General features: G+C 34.5%; 1 protein-coding gene across 1 annotated transcript in view; it reads left to right on the top strand.

The window, feature by feature from the left end:
• Positions 1-16,900, top strand: part of LOC149772693 (adhesion G protein-coupled receptor A3-like) — a gene marked incomplete at its 3' end in the record, with an annotated part of 172,259 nt that overhangs the window by 90,089 nt on the left and 65,270 nt on the right. The window lies entirely within an intron of this gene.

Below are 16,900 nucleotides of genomic sequence, written 5' to 3'. Positions count from 1 at the left end.
ACAATGAAGATGGATATGTGTTAATTGTTGCAACTCTTTTGTCAAATGGATGATTATTTGAAATTTTTTCCTGAGCCTGGCAAGGGAATTATAAAGAACTGTGATGAGTAATATGTAAAATTATTTTTTTATAAATATTTTTGATAGTTTTTTCTTCATCTAGAAAAGATATGCTCTGTAATGTTGTTAATATTCTTATGTTTAGTGAGTTGTGATACAGTAAAAATGTCCAGAGTCCAGAATGTTTCCTTTCAGAAGTGTGTGTACTTTACTTTTCCCCAAAAAACACATTTTATTGAATCTAAAGACAATGATATGGGTCAAATTCCTCTGCAGGAAAATAAATCTTGGGTTAATTGTTTTCATAAAGGGGAAAGTTTACTACCTTAAAGTGTTGCCTTGCAACTAATGTGAAGCATGTTTATTGCTCTAAATATTACTTTGGATGCTGTTGGTTCCACAATTATCAAAATGTTTGTCTTGTAATATTTTTTTATTTGATATTTCAAAATTTTGTAGAGGTAAATTGTGTTTTGTTTATTGAGTTAAATGTAGGGAAAACTTGGCAATGCAAGTGCAGTAAACAGAGTTTCATCAGACAAATATACCTCTCTATTCATTACAGTAAAATTCACTTGTCAGCATGTCAGAGTTAGGTTCCATTTCTGCAAAAATTTATTAAGTTATATATAGTGCAGTGTTGTCCCCAGGCCAGTGGTCAGGGCAGGGTGGTGCTGGTTGCATATTAGGACATATTAAGCCACAGGGAATATCTTCTTTGTGAGAGAGGGCATTCTTATTTATTTGACTAGTGCATTCAAGATATTTGAACTGTACATGAAAATAGGAATAAATGATGTCACATTGAGGCTTTAAATCAACATTTAGAAGAATTAAACCTCTTGAAATTTAAGATAGAAAGCACCAAGGGTGGTGAAAGTGCACCCCAGCATGGGTAGGCACTAAGGCAGCAAACTGTGATCCGTTTGTGGTTATGGTAGGACTGTACCCCTTAACTACAGATTTAGAATCCCAGAGAGATCCTTTTGTGGAAGCAGTAGGACTTTGTCCTTAACCACAAATTAAATTGGTGAAAAAACTAAGTTTTAGCAGATGTAATAAATTTAACACCAACAAAGAGTAATGATTGATTAAGATACTTTTTGCAGTAATGGCCAGTTGACTCTTAGTGATTTTATAATTCACTTGATTTAAACACAGAATCAGTATGCAGTGATAAAACATATCAAAATATAATAATTGAAATACATACAGTCAGACAACGAGAAACAAAGACCATCATGTCATGCAGTCTCCCTTTCTCTTTCTGGCTTGCTTGCATTTTTTTTGTTGCTATTTATTTAAAAGGGAGCCATGGTAGCCCAGTTGGTAAAGAGATAAACTTGTGATCTAAGGGTCATACGTTCAGTAATGGTCCATGCCAGACAAGATGTTTAAATGTATCTTTGGCAGAGTCACTTAGCTTCCATTTCCTCTGCAAGATATAAGCAATGAACTGCTCAAAGTGCAGTTTAATGTCAACCAAACAACATATTAATATAAAGCAACTTGAAACCATGATTTTGCATTTAAATAAGTCTATGATGGTGATCATTATGTTAAAGAAAGGTGTACAACTTCAAAGCCCTACTCAGGATAAGCCCCAAGTTTGACACTCCAGAGAGATTTTGACCTTTATGAGCGGAGGCAATCTGGTGTTTTCTCTATGTGTGATCCTTTATCTGACTGATCCTTGTTTATGGGACATGATAAACCTTCGGTCAATATTTCTGTTTACTTGTACCTGAAGTTGGATTTGAAGTCCGATTTGGACATGAAATCAAAGTCTTAGATTGTTTTTACTTAAAAATGGTTTAAAGATAAAATATATGATTCATTCTTGTATTTTGAATTTTTAATACATCTGATGTTAGTAGTACTTTGAGAGATTAAATACTTCTGTTTTCAAACCTCCCAAGAATGTAACCCAAACGCGCTACTTTTTTTCATTCTCAACAAGAGAGTTTGTATGATTTTTGACCTCTTCCCCTGTGTCATTGTGAAGCAGTCATATGTCAACATTACAAAACTTGCAGTAAAATTAATTATGTTGTAGATTTTTTTATATGATTGTGTGTGTGTGTGTGTTGTAGGTAGAGAGACATGTAATACAAACTCATGGAGGCATATAGCATGGAAAGGCCGTGAAGCAGCCCTATTTACCAATTCATTTAAGATTTTTCAGTTATCTTGTATTCAGTTTTTTTATAGGCACTTTAAACAAAATTCACCATCATTTTGCATTAGCGTTGCTATTCAGTATTTCCCCCATTCAACATAGCTAAACTCAACATTTGTTTAGAGATGACGGTGGGCAAGATAATACAGTTAGCAGTATTTTAGATTTAAAAGAAATTTCCTTGCATTGGTGAATAGTACAGAAATCAGTTGTTCTTAACTGAGTGAATCTCAGTTTCCATTTTATTTAGAAGAAAATGAAATTGCCAAAATTGATGAAAGTGCCTCTTGAAAGGAATTAATTTCTTTGTTAAAATTGATGAAGATGACAACTTGAATTTTTAGCTAAAAGCAATATATTAAATTTATATTACCTTGTATGACTGAGCATGTTTTGTTTTCATTTCCAATAAATAGGTTATTGAAATTTTACTGACAAATATTTGTGTGGACTGATTATTTTGATGGCTGACCCGCAAGCTTGTCATTGTATGCCAGAGCAATTCATCTGCATTAATATTTTTCAGTACAGATTGAGTGATCAGTACAAATATTCCATTTTTTTTATATTAAATTTGGAAAGAATCCAGAGTTGCAAAAAATGTCTCGTGTTTTTTCCCCTGCTTTTGAGACTGATACCATACATCTTCTGTCACTTTAACGTCAGCACTGACTGACAAGGGTTTACAATAAGTATAACGTAATTGTCTAGTAGGATTAAAATCTACCGTATATACTCAAATATAAGTAGAGTCAAACTGCAAACAAATTGGATCTTGATCTGCCATAGCATAATGTGTATACAGATCAGGGTCTCTGTTGTTTGTTCCTTACAAATTGCACAGACCCAGATCTGCTCACACATCGTTCGATGGCATATCTGGGTCAGTGCATCTTGTAGGACTTGTCTTATAAGTGTGCATAAGTGATGATTCTACTTACTTTGAATAGACATAGGCATTGAAGGTTCATGTTCTGCAGACATTTGGAATTTGTGGTTCACCTTATTTAAATTTCATGTTCTGCAGACATTTGGAATTCGTGGTTCACCTTATTTAAACTTCATGTTCTGCAGACATTTGGAATTTGTGGTTCACCTTATTTAAATTCATGTTATGCAGACATTTGGAATTCTTGGTTCACCTTATTTAAATTTCATGTTATGCAGATCAGTTGGAACTTTTTTCATCCTTGGTTCACCTAATTTCAAGGTTCATGATTTGCAGACCATTGGAATTCCCAGATGACTTCAATGTGTTCTGTAGACCTTTGAAATTCCTTGCGACATTAATGTTAGTTACCCATGACATAGTATTGGTATCAATAAAATCTCAGTTATGTTGGAGATTATGACTTTAATCAAATTGGTAATTGTCCAAAAACATTTTTAAGAAAATTTAGTGATAATGTGATACTGCCTGTTAATTTTGCCCATTAAAGTGTGTGTTTGTGTGTGTGTCTAATGTTGCATAATGTCCCATCAAACAAAGACAGGAAAGTATTACATGTGATTGGAAGTGGTCCATACATGTACACAGTTGTGGATATAGCTTGACAAGACAAATTGTTTTTGAATTCTTAATTCCTTGTGGTTTTCATCTTTATTAAAAACTTTAGAATAATGTTAAGTGGTTTCTTTATTGAAGTTGGATTTAGAAGACTTAGAGAGTATGTAGATGAAATCACTCCACAGCATATTTACAGTATTTGATTGTGATCTGGAATAATTAAATTCCAAGGTTCACACAGGCTATGGACACAGTTTTGATCCTTTCATTGTTTACACTTTGTCAGAATCAATGTTTCTCTGTTACCTTGACTAATGCCTGACATTTCAGAAATACATGTAATTATTTTTTTTATAAAAATCATGTTTATTAATATTTTTAATTGCATGTATGCTGTATCTGTACTTTTAATTTTATTAGTTGTTACCGATTTCACAGCCATTTTTTGAACTTCATTACTAGGCATGGAAAGGGATCTGTTGCATAACAGGATATGGATCAACATGGAGCTTTCAAGTTGTTTGGTTTCAACACTTGTATCTTATACAAATTGACTCAAGATGAAGTTATCCAAATTTTCTCCATTACAGTCTGGTGTAAACATGCGTACATCTTCAGGTAACATATGTTTTTAATGACATGGTTGGAATTTGGGAGATACAGAAAAGAGAGCTTATTGCAGGATACACATCAGAACATGGCAAAGAGCTGTCACTTAGCAAAGAGCCTTCTTGGGTTTACACTGTATAAGCCCCTTTCACGCTACATAACATGGTCACATGATTCATCATTTGAATATTACTCTGAGTGGCATGATTGCATAGATTCAGTATGGACAAAAGTTATTACATGCATTGCTGAAATATATTAAATCAGTTAAATTTCTTTGATGTTGAAATAAAGCAGAACCTGTATTGAAAGACCACACCTTCTCGCGCCCCTAAAATATGGTCTCTCAAGAAAGGTGGTTGCTCAAAACAGGTCATAATGCTATATAATCAGTATATCTATACATTGAGAATATGGTCTCTCAACACAGGTGGTTTCACAAAGCAATGGTCTTTCAAGACAGGCTTTGCTATAATGGTAAGATATTCTTATTTGACAAAATGATTAAAGTGACAGGTTTGAAAATTAGGTCACATTTTGAATTATTGAGCACTGCCCTTTACAGTTCCCATATTGTAACAGCATTACTTTGACCACTCCGTTGGTCTAAGTGGTTGGAGTATCTGCCTTGGATGCAGGAGGTTGTGGGTTCGAAGCCTGGTTGAGTCATATCAGAAAATTGTAAAAATGGTACTAACAGCTGCCTCACTAGGCATTCAGCATTGAGATTTTAGTGCTTGGACTGGTCTTCTTGTGTCAGGATAATGTATCTGGGTGGGACATGATGGCACATGTCTGTGGCATTATGCCCCAGTGCTAGACATCACTATAAAATGCCACACTACAGACATTGTAACGATATGGCTCAAAATGTTCAACCTACACTAAAAATACAAATCACACACACCCACAACAGTACTTTAAAATAGCGAGAGCAGAAAATGAATTAGAGCTAATCAAGTGCACCTAACATGGTCTTTATCACAAAGCATGATTTTTCAGATGCTTGATAAACATCTTCATGATTGAGATTCAGGTTGCATTGTCCATTTTTTTTACATACCAGTAGTTATTAATAATCCCATTTGAAGTATAAAATGCAATTTGCCCCAAGCCAGGGAGTCAAATACTTCATTCATTAGAATCTTATCTAGAGTTCTGCATCAAAATTTATGGCATGAAATGTTGCAACTTGATTCACCATTGCTAAAAATAGAACAGCCAAAAATAAAAGCCCATTTTGAACCGAATCCGCATTTTTCTTTTATGCCTTTAGTCAGTGTGAACCAAGTGTTGTTGTGGGTCTTTTTTCTTTCTCAAGAAGGCTGTGGTAACTGATGGAGTCAATTTTTGCCTAAATTGCGGCCATTATAGACATTAGGCTGATTGTGCTCACATGTATGAACTGGAAGAAATTTATTATCATGCTTTAATGGTGTTAATGCAAAGGCAATAAGTGTAAACAGTATGTCTAATGATCACCTCATTAGTACTTTAAATGGTCTTGCATTTTTTGTTCTGTGGCAGATGATTAACCGAATTTTGTTGTGTTGACCTTAACCAGCTCTTGTAAGGGTTTACTAGACCACAAATCCAAAAGCCAGAATAATACGGAGAATGCCATTTTTTCTTCTTTCAAAAAGAGCCTTAAAGTTTTATACCATGTTGATGGATTTTATGACCAACAAAAGTCATTTTGATTTTACATACTAGATCTACATGTCAGATCTCCACGATAAACAGCCAGGGTCTAATATCAGGGAGGAATTGTTTGCATGGCAATCAGTGAAACAGAAAATTATTAATACAGAATGAGCAGATATTCACACTGCAGTATAATCAAACAAATTATTATTTGAACCTTGAAATAAAATTTAAACTTTTTTAAAACTCTAACCTGTGTTAACAGAGGGCTTTACACCACTTGGTGGGGGGGGGGGGCATTAATCCTTATGAAACTAAGACAATTCATTATAGAAAATGCTTGCAAGAGTGATGTTAGGTTCAAGGTCATGGTCATAAAAGATGTTTGCTTTGAAGTTGATATTTCCTAAATTCCTATATATATTTTATTTGCACTTGGGATTAATCATTATGATGGTAAGACAGTTCATATGGTGATGTATGCTTTTCCTTTTGACCTTGAGGTCAAGGTCAGGAAGAAAATTTGCATTAAGGCTTTTGGTTAAAGTTTGTTCAGTTGCTTGTATTTTTTTAGGCCACAGATGGATTTTGTTGGGTGAATCTTTTGGTGATATGCATACTTGCGCCTTGACTCTGTGATCCCAGTCACTGGCAGAAAATCAATTAAGGTTTCAGTGAAAGTTTTATTTTAGTTTATATATTCGCCATGGCTATTAATGGATTTTGTTCATACCTTGGATAAATTGTTATGATCTTGATCTTGAGGTCAAGATCACATTCAGAGAATTTGTCTTCAGGTTGGGGTTAAATTATTTTTAACTCATTTTTCATAGGATCATTTTGGGATTATGTTCAGACATAAGACAGATCATTACAAAACTTAAGACAGTTCAGTTTGTGGAATTGCTCATTGTCCTCTTTTGACCATGGGGTCAATTTCACACATCTCACCTCAATGCATCAATTGTGGGTTTGACATGCAGCACCTGGCTTTCTCGTTAAATTTTTCTGTTCAATCAGAACTCTTTCAAGTTTCAATTTCATTTCAAAATATTGTGAATTAGTTCCAAACAACACTACTGGTACTTTATTTCAGTGTTATGTGATGCCAAGAATAAGTTAATATTATCCTTAAAAGCAGTTTTTTATGAATCATGCTGACAAATAAATTTAAAATTATTTTAGTTTTGAATATTGCTAAAACTTTTTTATTCTTATACACCAAAAGAGCCTAAAGACTTTGTATGATCCTAAAGTCTTTGCCAATGTCTTATATTTTGTCAAAATTGGGAAAATAAGTCTTGGACAAGTGTTTACAGTATTTGCAGGTAGTGAAAAGTTCACATTTTATAGTGATTTTATTTAGTGCAAGGCTTGCAAAAATGGTGTAGGCAGAAATGTTTAATTTGTTTTCTTTTGTCTTCTTTCAAGACAAGGTCACTGTCAGGCACATCATTATCCATATTTGAAAGTGTTGTCCAGCAATTTGAAAAGAAATTAAGATAAACGTTACTTTGAAAAAGTAGCTATATTGCATTTAAAATTTTGTTTCAAGATGAACTGTTGACCATCATTCAGCACCAAAAAAAAGCATTTAAATTTTATTTTCAAGACAAACTTCACAAAGTTTGGATATAGATTTAGTTGTAATATTATTCTAGTAATAAGTTCCTTTTTTAAAAACCTTTCAGAAATAATTATGGTACTGGAAGTAAATTACAAAGTCGTTTGCATAAAATATTATGTGTATTGAATACCGGTACTTTGAATTGATGTATGAACAGATTATGTAACCAAACACACTCTTTGATCTAGCCTAGCTCAGTTGTTTCCACATCATTCAATCAGAAAATTAATCCTGGATTGCCAGTAAAGTTGTGGTTTAAATAAGCATTTAGATATAGAGACTTTTTAGTTTTAGTCAGCAGTTAGTCTTGTCATTGGGTTGCAGTCATCAGTGGAAGATTCTTAGTTTATGGGAAGCTGCAGTGTCCCATTGGATGGTTGCTTCAATTGCCAAATGGTTAGTCTGTTGGACATGCGACCAGAACAGCATGGGTTCAGATCTTGCCACTGGATAAGTCTAGGCTGGCTACTGTGTGCTTGGGCAAAGGCACTTGACTCAACTGACATACTCAGAATAAAACACCAAAACCTAGCCAAACAAATTTCTGCATATTGCATTCCTGTCATTTTCTCTGCTTTCTTTAATTGATTAATGTCCGTGGCATGGTTTGGGGTTTCTTAGAAAATGCAGATTCACAGATTAGGCACATGTTTTTCTTTACATACACATGCTGTGTGTCTCATCCTTAATTCTGAGGGTGATGTTGTTGAAAATGTAAATAATTCCTGCTTGATTGAGAAATGCGCAGTATTTGTAGAAAGGTTTAATTTGGGGCAACAAGTGCAACACTAAAACGTTTCATTGAGATTGGTGTTGCATAGCTTGTTGTACGTTTCACTTTGACATGGAATATATGGTAGTTTTATTGGGAATGGGTCCATATTTTGTCCCCAAAACTAGGTCTGTTACATTTGAAGAGGTACAACTTTTTTCCTTTTGGAAAAGTTATGGTCATAATTAGGGACAGACTTATAAAATTAGTGTGCCTTGAAGGGAATGGCCCCCCCCCCCCATAAATTATTAGTACATTATCTCTTCCTGTTAAAAAGGTTCAGTTCTTCTCTGTCATCATTTGCTTTGCTTTGGGGTTTTTATGGCTCAACAAGTCATGATGGCTACCATAAATAGTCACTTTAAAGTTGAGCTAAACTACAAACAACCAAGATCTGTCATAGCATAATGTGACTGCAGATCAGGGTCTGTGTTGTTCGGTCTACTGATTACTTCTAACAAACTGCACAGACCATGATCTGCCAGTGCATTATGTGATTGTAGATCTGAGTGTGCAGTTTGAAGTTGGACTCGAGTTGTAATTGAGTATATATGGTATTTAAAAGCAAGCCACTAGGGAACCTCAACTGTAGCCGACTTCAGATGATCCAGTGGTAGGATTTGATCTAGCACCCTTTCTTTCAACAGTCCATCTTAGCTGTGATGGCAGAATATTACATCTCAAGTATACATATATGTAACATATCTGGTTGTTGTGGTTTATGGCACAGCAACACTTTCAGGGTTATATTAATATGCTGAGGTAAGTGGGGTAGAGTGCCTTACCCAAAGACATACTTTACTACCTGATATGGGATGATCTTGTGATGGAAATTTAACTTTTATACCATTCTGATCACAAGAGAAATTCCTTAACCTTGGAGGTACCTTTGCTGATGAGAATACTAATTTGTTTTTGTTGCATAAATTCCTCAGGGTTGATTAGTGGTGCATATATGTACTGTGAAACTCCTCAGTCTTAACTTTGTCTCACATTTTATACGAATTGACCAGAAATCCTGGCTTACAAATCAGTTCATAGAAGTTATCATTGAGACAAAAGGACATTTGTACTGTTTGGATTAACAAGGGCTTAACTGTGTTTAGGTTCTGTCAATGGAGATGGCAGCTTGTTGATGAAATCATTATGGCATCACCCTTGTTAGTTTTAGATTATCAGTATGTGAGATCCTATAGAATATTCTGAGATATTTTAATAAGGGGGGTTGGTGGCACAGGAGGCCATATATGATCATTGATGCAAAATGCAAATGTCCTTTTCATTTACTTTTTTCATATTTAACAAGTTATAGATTGTATGGATAATGCAGACAATAATAACTAAAGTGACTGTGATAATATTCTATATATAGGTTTTTTCATTATGTTTTGTTTTGAAGAAAACAAGCTTGCATTGTATTGATTATAGATATGTTATCACATATCAATCATTTTAACTGTAATATAAAAAGAATATCACCAGGAAAAATCTCACCATAATGAATTGATTATCTTGAAAGTTAACTGAAGAGTGGGACTGCCTGTTCCAGACTTCTAAGAGCATGGCATCATGTATCATTACTAGGCCATTCTGATGTCTGCAGATCCTTTCATGGATAATTTTGGGGGAGGGGGTTGTAATTAATTTTTGGTCAAGTCTGCAGACTATGAAACTTAATGATTTCACTTCATAAAAGCTCACCTTAATATGTAATTAGGTTAACAGCAACAACTTTTTATTTAATAATAGCAGCAATAGCTTATTCATAGCTATTTATCTTTTTTGTGCTGAAAAGAAATGCATCACTTGTTTAATGTGCATTAGCATGAAGAATTGTCAATATGACACAATTCATCATGCTACTTGCCTTGTCCTTGGTATATTTTTTTGCAAAACAAGCACAGATAGTTCATTTTGCCTGTAGCAGTATTTTTTAATCTCAGTTGTGGCCTGGCCTCTACAATAATTAATCTCTAATGGTGTTACATTATCCATTAGTTTTTTCCAAATCATTATGTGGTAATTCTTTCCCTCCAGGTTTTGGTTGCTACAGAGACTTGGGGTTACTTTGTGTACACCCACATGGGTCAGATACTTACTATCAAAATCATTTTATATCCAGGTACTGTGGAGGAGTATTGCTGCCTCCAGGGGCTCCCAATGTGGAAGATTTGCACCACTCACCTCTTGGTGTGTTGCTGCCTCCCATTGTGGAAGATATGCACCATTCACCTCTTAGAGTGTTGCTGCCTCCCATTGTGGAAGATTTGCACCACTCACCTACTAGTGTGTTGCTGCCTCCCATTGTGGAAGATTTGCACCACTCACCTCCTAGTGTGTTGCTGCCTCCCATTGTGGAAGATTTGCACCACTCACCTCCTAGTGTGTTGCTGCCTCCCATTGTGGAGGATATGCACCACTCATTGCATGGCATGTTGCTGATTAAGAAGGAGGTGCATCTCTTTTCTCATAGTGGCTGCACCACTGCCATCCTGTGATTAGGCACAACATGTGGCCCCAAGAAATACCAACATTCCAAAACATTGACCTCTCTGCCAAGGTTGAGTCATTTTCTTTTGGTTTTTCTTATATTAGTTTAATGGAGAATTCTTCACTCAAGGGGAGGATGGCACGTCAAACAGATCATGTGTTTTTTTGGGGCACAAAAAAGAACGCTAAACAATTAAGGTATGGGTAAGAATTGTATAATTAATATTAGTTTTACCCTCCAAAAAGCTACATATTGGTGAATAAATTAAAATTTAACATTTTCGGTGCAAGTCTACAGATGATGACGTATATTACAAGACCACTCTCATATTATGATTCGGTAATTGAGTTAAGGACACACGGTACTAATGATACGGAAGAACTGTGAACCAGTCTAGAAATGGGTGAACAAATAATAGAGTATTTACGGGTTTGGTGGTCCATAATTGGTTAATAATGAAAATTAAAATTTAACATTTTCGGTGCAAGTCTACAGATGATGACAGATATTACAAGACCACTCTCATATTATGACTTGGTAATTGAGTTAATTGTATATTGTAATGTAGATACATACAAGGTAGCTCCCCTTTAGGGAAATCTACATCAGGCAGGAGGCAGAATTGTATAGTGTGATATATGATTGGATTTGGGGAAAGAGAAAATTAACCTTTGATAAAAATAACCAGGAAGTTGACCTGAATAAATAGATAATGGGCTATATGGGACTGATTCAGGGAGCCCTGCCTTTTATGAATATGGGAAAGTTGAGTGAATGTTCTCTGACATTTCATTGCTATTTGACATTACCCACAAGATTGGAATGGTGAATATTTGAATAATTGTTTGTATATGCCTTTATAAAAGACGCTCATTGGACATCAAAAGAGTGGAGAATTTCTCAACATTTTTCAGTTCTAAAATAGACCCTGCAGTATTCCAAAATAAATATACTAAAGGATTTTAAACAATGTCAGTTTACAAATAATGTACAAGCTTTGTCCTAGGATCCACCAGTCTTCATATTCACTTTTCAAGTCACTGGCCACAGGACCAGCAAACTTCCAAAATGCACTGGCCTGAACTAAATTTCATTGACCCACAGGACCAGCAAACTTCCAAAATGTACTTGCCTGAACTAAATTTCAGTGGCCCACAGAAAAATCTGAATATTAATAGTATTTTCTCATAATGATTGTTGACTTTCACCAAGGATATATAGTGTTAAAAATGAGAAAAGCATTGTATTTTTCTTCTTATTTATTCCCTCAAAAAAAGAAAACATCACTGAATTAACAAGTTCTTCTGACATCTCCATTTCAAAATCAGTATCTTCAACACTTTCAGAACTGCTTCTAGCTCATCATTACTTGATTCTTAATAGAGGTTAAAGCTCAGACGACATTTTGCTGGGTATGTGCAGTTCTAAATTTTATAACCACTTTGTGATATTCTGCTTGTTTTTACCTGAATAAAAACACTGAGTTGAATGCTAGTCACCACTGATATGGACGCAGCTTTGAAAAGGGAAACATACTTTGTATGTATTTTAGAAGCCAGGTTAATTTTGATGGCATCAGTTTTGAAGCTGACCTTTCCTTTGACAAATGTTAAGGGCTCAACATCTGTTTAATTTGTTTTACATTTGTACAGTATCCCTTAGCTTGTGCAGTTTTGACATGTGAATATCGTGTTAATACATTTTCATCTGAATATTTCTGAGTAAAAGTTTTAAAAATAAAACTAAACTTTAATGAAATTATTTGTCTAGAGCAATAACAGGATTTGTAAATGGTTAAAATAATTGGTATTAAAATTAATTGAATGACATAAGTCTGGGGGTTAGCTGTATATGATTTGTTTCTCTTCATCATTCATGAACCATTCAGATTCTTTCTACCATTTTGGGGGCCCTGAGTGGTCGAGTGGTCTAAAGCGCTCACCATTCCAGATCACTGCCATCTCACCTGTCTGCGTGGGTTCGAGTCCAAGGCTCGGCTAGCGTGGGTACATGAGAAAGCCTGCCAGTAGCTTCTCGTGGGTTGGTGGTTCTTCCCTGGGTTTTCCAGGGTTCTTCCTCCACCAGTTATACTGGCTGCCATATATAGCCTATCTTGTGCTGAAAAATGGTGTTAAACCCTTGAACAACAACAAAAAAATCTACCATTTTGGGTTGAAAGGAAAGCTATCACCTAATTTGTTCATAGAATCATTTAGCATGCTGAAATTGAAATTCATATGGTAGGGAGGGACATGAGTCTTTTGCCTAGTCTCGCTTTCTCAAAATTCATATGGCAGGGACAATATTGAGCCTTTTCCCATGCCTGGCTGAATCCTCAAAATGTTGAAAATTTATTCAGTGGTATCAAATTGAGAATGCTGTTTACATATACTGTAGTGAAACTGGAAACAAAATAAAGTTCGGATATTTGGTAACTTGAATAACTTTGCACCATTCATCCATCCACTCGTATGTCACCTACAATGTACATCACATGCTGCCTGAACTAGGAAGCCAATTGGATTGTAGAATAAGGATGGTACTAATGAGTCCTTGCAGTACAAATACCTGGATTGATATTGACAGTTCAAAATGGAAGATGAACCATTTCACTATAAACAGTTTACATATATATGCTTCATTTCATATGCATAAATATTTTTCCAAGTCATCCTTCTTTTCACACCAAAATGTGAGAAAATAACAAACCCCAATAATCCAGTCACTATTTTCAACCTCTTTCCATTCACTACTGAAGGATGCAGAATTATTCTGAATAGGAACTAATGCCTATACCATATTTTCTGTATATATACTGCCTTCAGGCAGTAATGAAGTGAATGGAGTGAGGCAGAATGTAATGACTGCATTATTCGGGTTAGGTGCTTAGCAGTTTGGATATGATAAAAGGATGATACATTCTGGACAATATTGTTGTTGTTGTTGTGGTGGTGTTTAATGCCATTTTTCAGCACACGATAGGCTATGCATGGCGGCCAGTATTAATGGTGGAGGAAGAACCCGGGAAAACCCCGGGAAGAACCACCGTCTTACGAGAAGCTACTGGCAGGCTTTCTCACATACCCACATTCAAGGCCGAATCCTAGACTCGAACCTGAACGCAGCAAATTTTTTATGCATATGCATTTTTCATTGAATATTTACTGGTCTGCAGGCCTGTGAACTTAGAAATTTTTCTGGCCGAAGTAAAAGTACACTGGCCACAGACTTAAAAAATTGATGTATAATTGTAGGACTCTCACTCATTTGCATTAATTGGGCCTAAAACTTCTGAATACAGGAAAGCAGTGAATACTAGTTTTAAACCTACCTTTTGTCTTCCTGAGATTTCTTCTCTAATTAAAAAATATCTCATTTTTTACCATGGAGAGGAGGGGGGGTTTGCTTTTCTGTTTTAGAATAGACCTTGATTGTGCAGTTAAGTCATTTTTGAAAAGAGATCACAAATCTGTTTTTAATGTAATGGAAGGGTGGGGTGGAGGTATTGGAGTTTGTATAAAATAACTCATGCCTGTTTGAAAGACAATTTTTTTCCTGTGAAATATGTGCAGATAAATAATTTTTCAGCAATTTCCTCTACATCTTTTTGTCAGACTTTCAGTCTGCAGTTCTGGAAATGCATGTGGTAAAGCTATTGAAACTTCCGTCCAACAAAAATTCAGCCACATGGGGAATTCCTCCGACATTTCTCATGAGCTGCCTGTTTGATCAAGAATGATTTTTCAGACAGAAGTTTCTGTATCAAGGTTTGTTGCTAGATCTGTGGACAGACTTATCAACTTCAAAGAAGAATGCTTCTCATTAGTGACTGATAATCGTTATAGGTGGCTCTCAGTTTGTATCAGTTCCCTCTGAAAATTTACAAGGCTCTGCAAAACCATGCTTTTTTAAAAACTGTTATCAAAAGTTGCTGTCAGAACAGAGTTGTTGTATGGTTGGGCTTTAATTATTTTGAAGTACATATCAAATCACACACAAACACACACAAACACATGAGCAATGAAAAGATGATTATAACTGGTTTAGGGTGGGGGTAGGTGTATATTAAAAGGACACTTTAATGGATGTTTTTTTTTTTCTCTCAGTATTTTGTGGAGTTGGCATATTATCAGACAAGGTTCCATATTGAGTTGATACTCTGATACGTATAAGAGCAAAGTTGAAAAGGTTGTAATTGTACAGATGGTTGTAGGGATGGGGATTGACCTGTTGCCACTTGTCAATCACACTGATCGATTAAATAATCAGCGAGCTTAATTAGACACCTCCACACATTGATTACTTCCGCCATTTTCCTCCAATAAGCTGATTGTTGTAATAATGAATTGGTTATCTTAAATATTTGAACATTTTGCAGTAGTTTCTTGATTTATCAGTTGATAATTGTGAAAAGATTTAAATGTGGGCTTTGTAATTCTGACGATTGATGATACAAATGGAGGAGTAGAGTAAGATTTATTCCTTTCCTGAAACCTAGACAAAATTTTGATGAATAAAGGCTTGTGGTCACTTGCAAAAACATCAACACAGTTGATTTCAATTAGAACATTTGTTTGTTTTGCAGAAAAGATTATCCAGTTGATAATTTGAAGAAAAAAATAAACCAGAAAGAAAACAGAAATTAAAATAATATGTTGAAATGCATGCAGAATAGTTTGGAGACCCACCCCTCGTAACATAGGGCCTTGTTGAATATGTTTCTGGTTCAGTTGGAAGCACTGAACCAGGGATTGCATTATTTTTAAGTTAGAAAATTTACATATTTATATCAACATAAATCACTATTGAACAGAGTAGAAGTTTAAAGTTTTTAGATATATATACTTCTAAACAGTGACTATTTACAACATTGTTATATAGTTTGATGTTATATATTTTAATTAATTTACCGCTATATCCACCTGAACAAAGTCATATAAATTAATAAAGGTATGACTAAACCCAATATATGAATTATCTTTTACATGAATATATTCTAAAGCTGCTTATAAATTATACATTTATTTTCATGAAATAAAACTTGTTATTATTATATTATTATTATACAAACATGAAATACAAATATAATTATTGTTTACTGCAGTAAAAAAAAGTTTAAATTATTTTTAAGAATAATAAGAATCAGTTTTTATAAACCTCTCTCTGAAATTAGACATATTTCTTTGCCAAATACTGCATGTTAGTTGCAGGTTAACTTGTCCTTACGTGGAGCAATCAGTTATTTTGCCCAAGGTCAGGTATACTGATAATGATATCAGGGTCCAATATCAGAGACAAAGAGTGTAATTGAAAGTTTTTTTAAAATATATGTACTACTTTTAAAGATTATATATATATATATATATATATATATATATATATATATATATATATATATATATATATATATATATATATATATATATATGTGTGTGTGTGTGTGTGTGTATGAATGTATGAATGAATGAATGAATGACCAGGCAAAACAAATCTTTCCCATAAACTTACCAACCTTTATAAAATCACACACAACACAGTACACAACTTCAAGGAGATTCAGATAGTAATGTTCCTTACCAAATGATGATTATAGAGTACATTTATTTAAAAATAAAGGTAATAGGTCTATTATTAGCCCATTGCTTTATTTGAAACATGATCGATCATCTCAAGTAATGTGTATCCACCCTCCAATCCCCCTCCATGAAGAAAAAAAGTCGAACTTGCAATGTGTAAGCTGGAGTAGGGACCCTGCCAAATGATAGTGTTCTTTCAAGGTTTAGTGATAACATGAATTAGGATGGTGCTATTCAAATTTATGATGTGATATGAATATATGTAATTAGTATATCTTTTTATGTAATTAGTATATCTTTTAGGACCTAAGTCTTATTTATGATGTGATATGTGTGATTAGTATATCTTTTTAGGACCCAAGTCTTATTTATGATGTGATATGTGTGATTAGTTTATCTTTTAGGACCAGAGTCTTATTTATGATGTGATATGTG

This window comes from Sinohyriopsis cumingii, unplaced genomic scaffold, assembly GCF_028554795.1.
Source record: "Sinohyriopsis cumingii isolate HCF-2022 unplaced genomic scaffold, ASM2855479v2 utg001246l, whole genome shotgun sequence".
Classification (NCBI taxonomy): domain Eukaryota; kingdom Metazoa; phylum Mollusca; class Bivalvia; order Unionida; family Unionidae; genus Sinohyriopsis; species Sinohyriopsis cumingii.
Note: the sequence above shows the minus strand (reverse complement) of the source record. Positions and strands in the feature narration are given on the sequence as shown.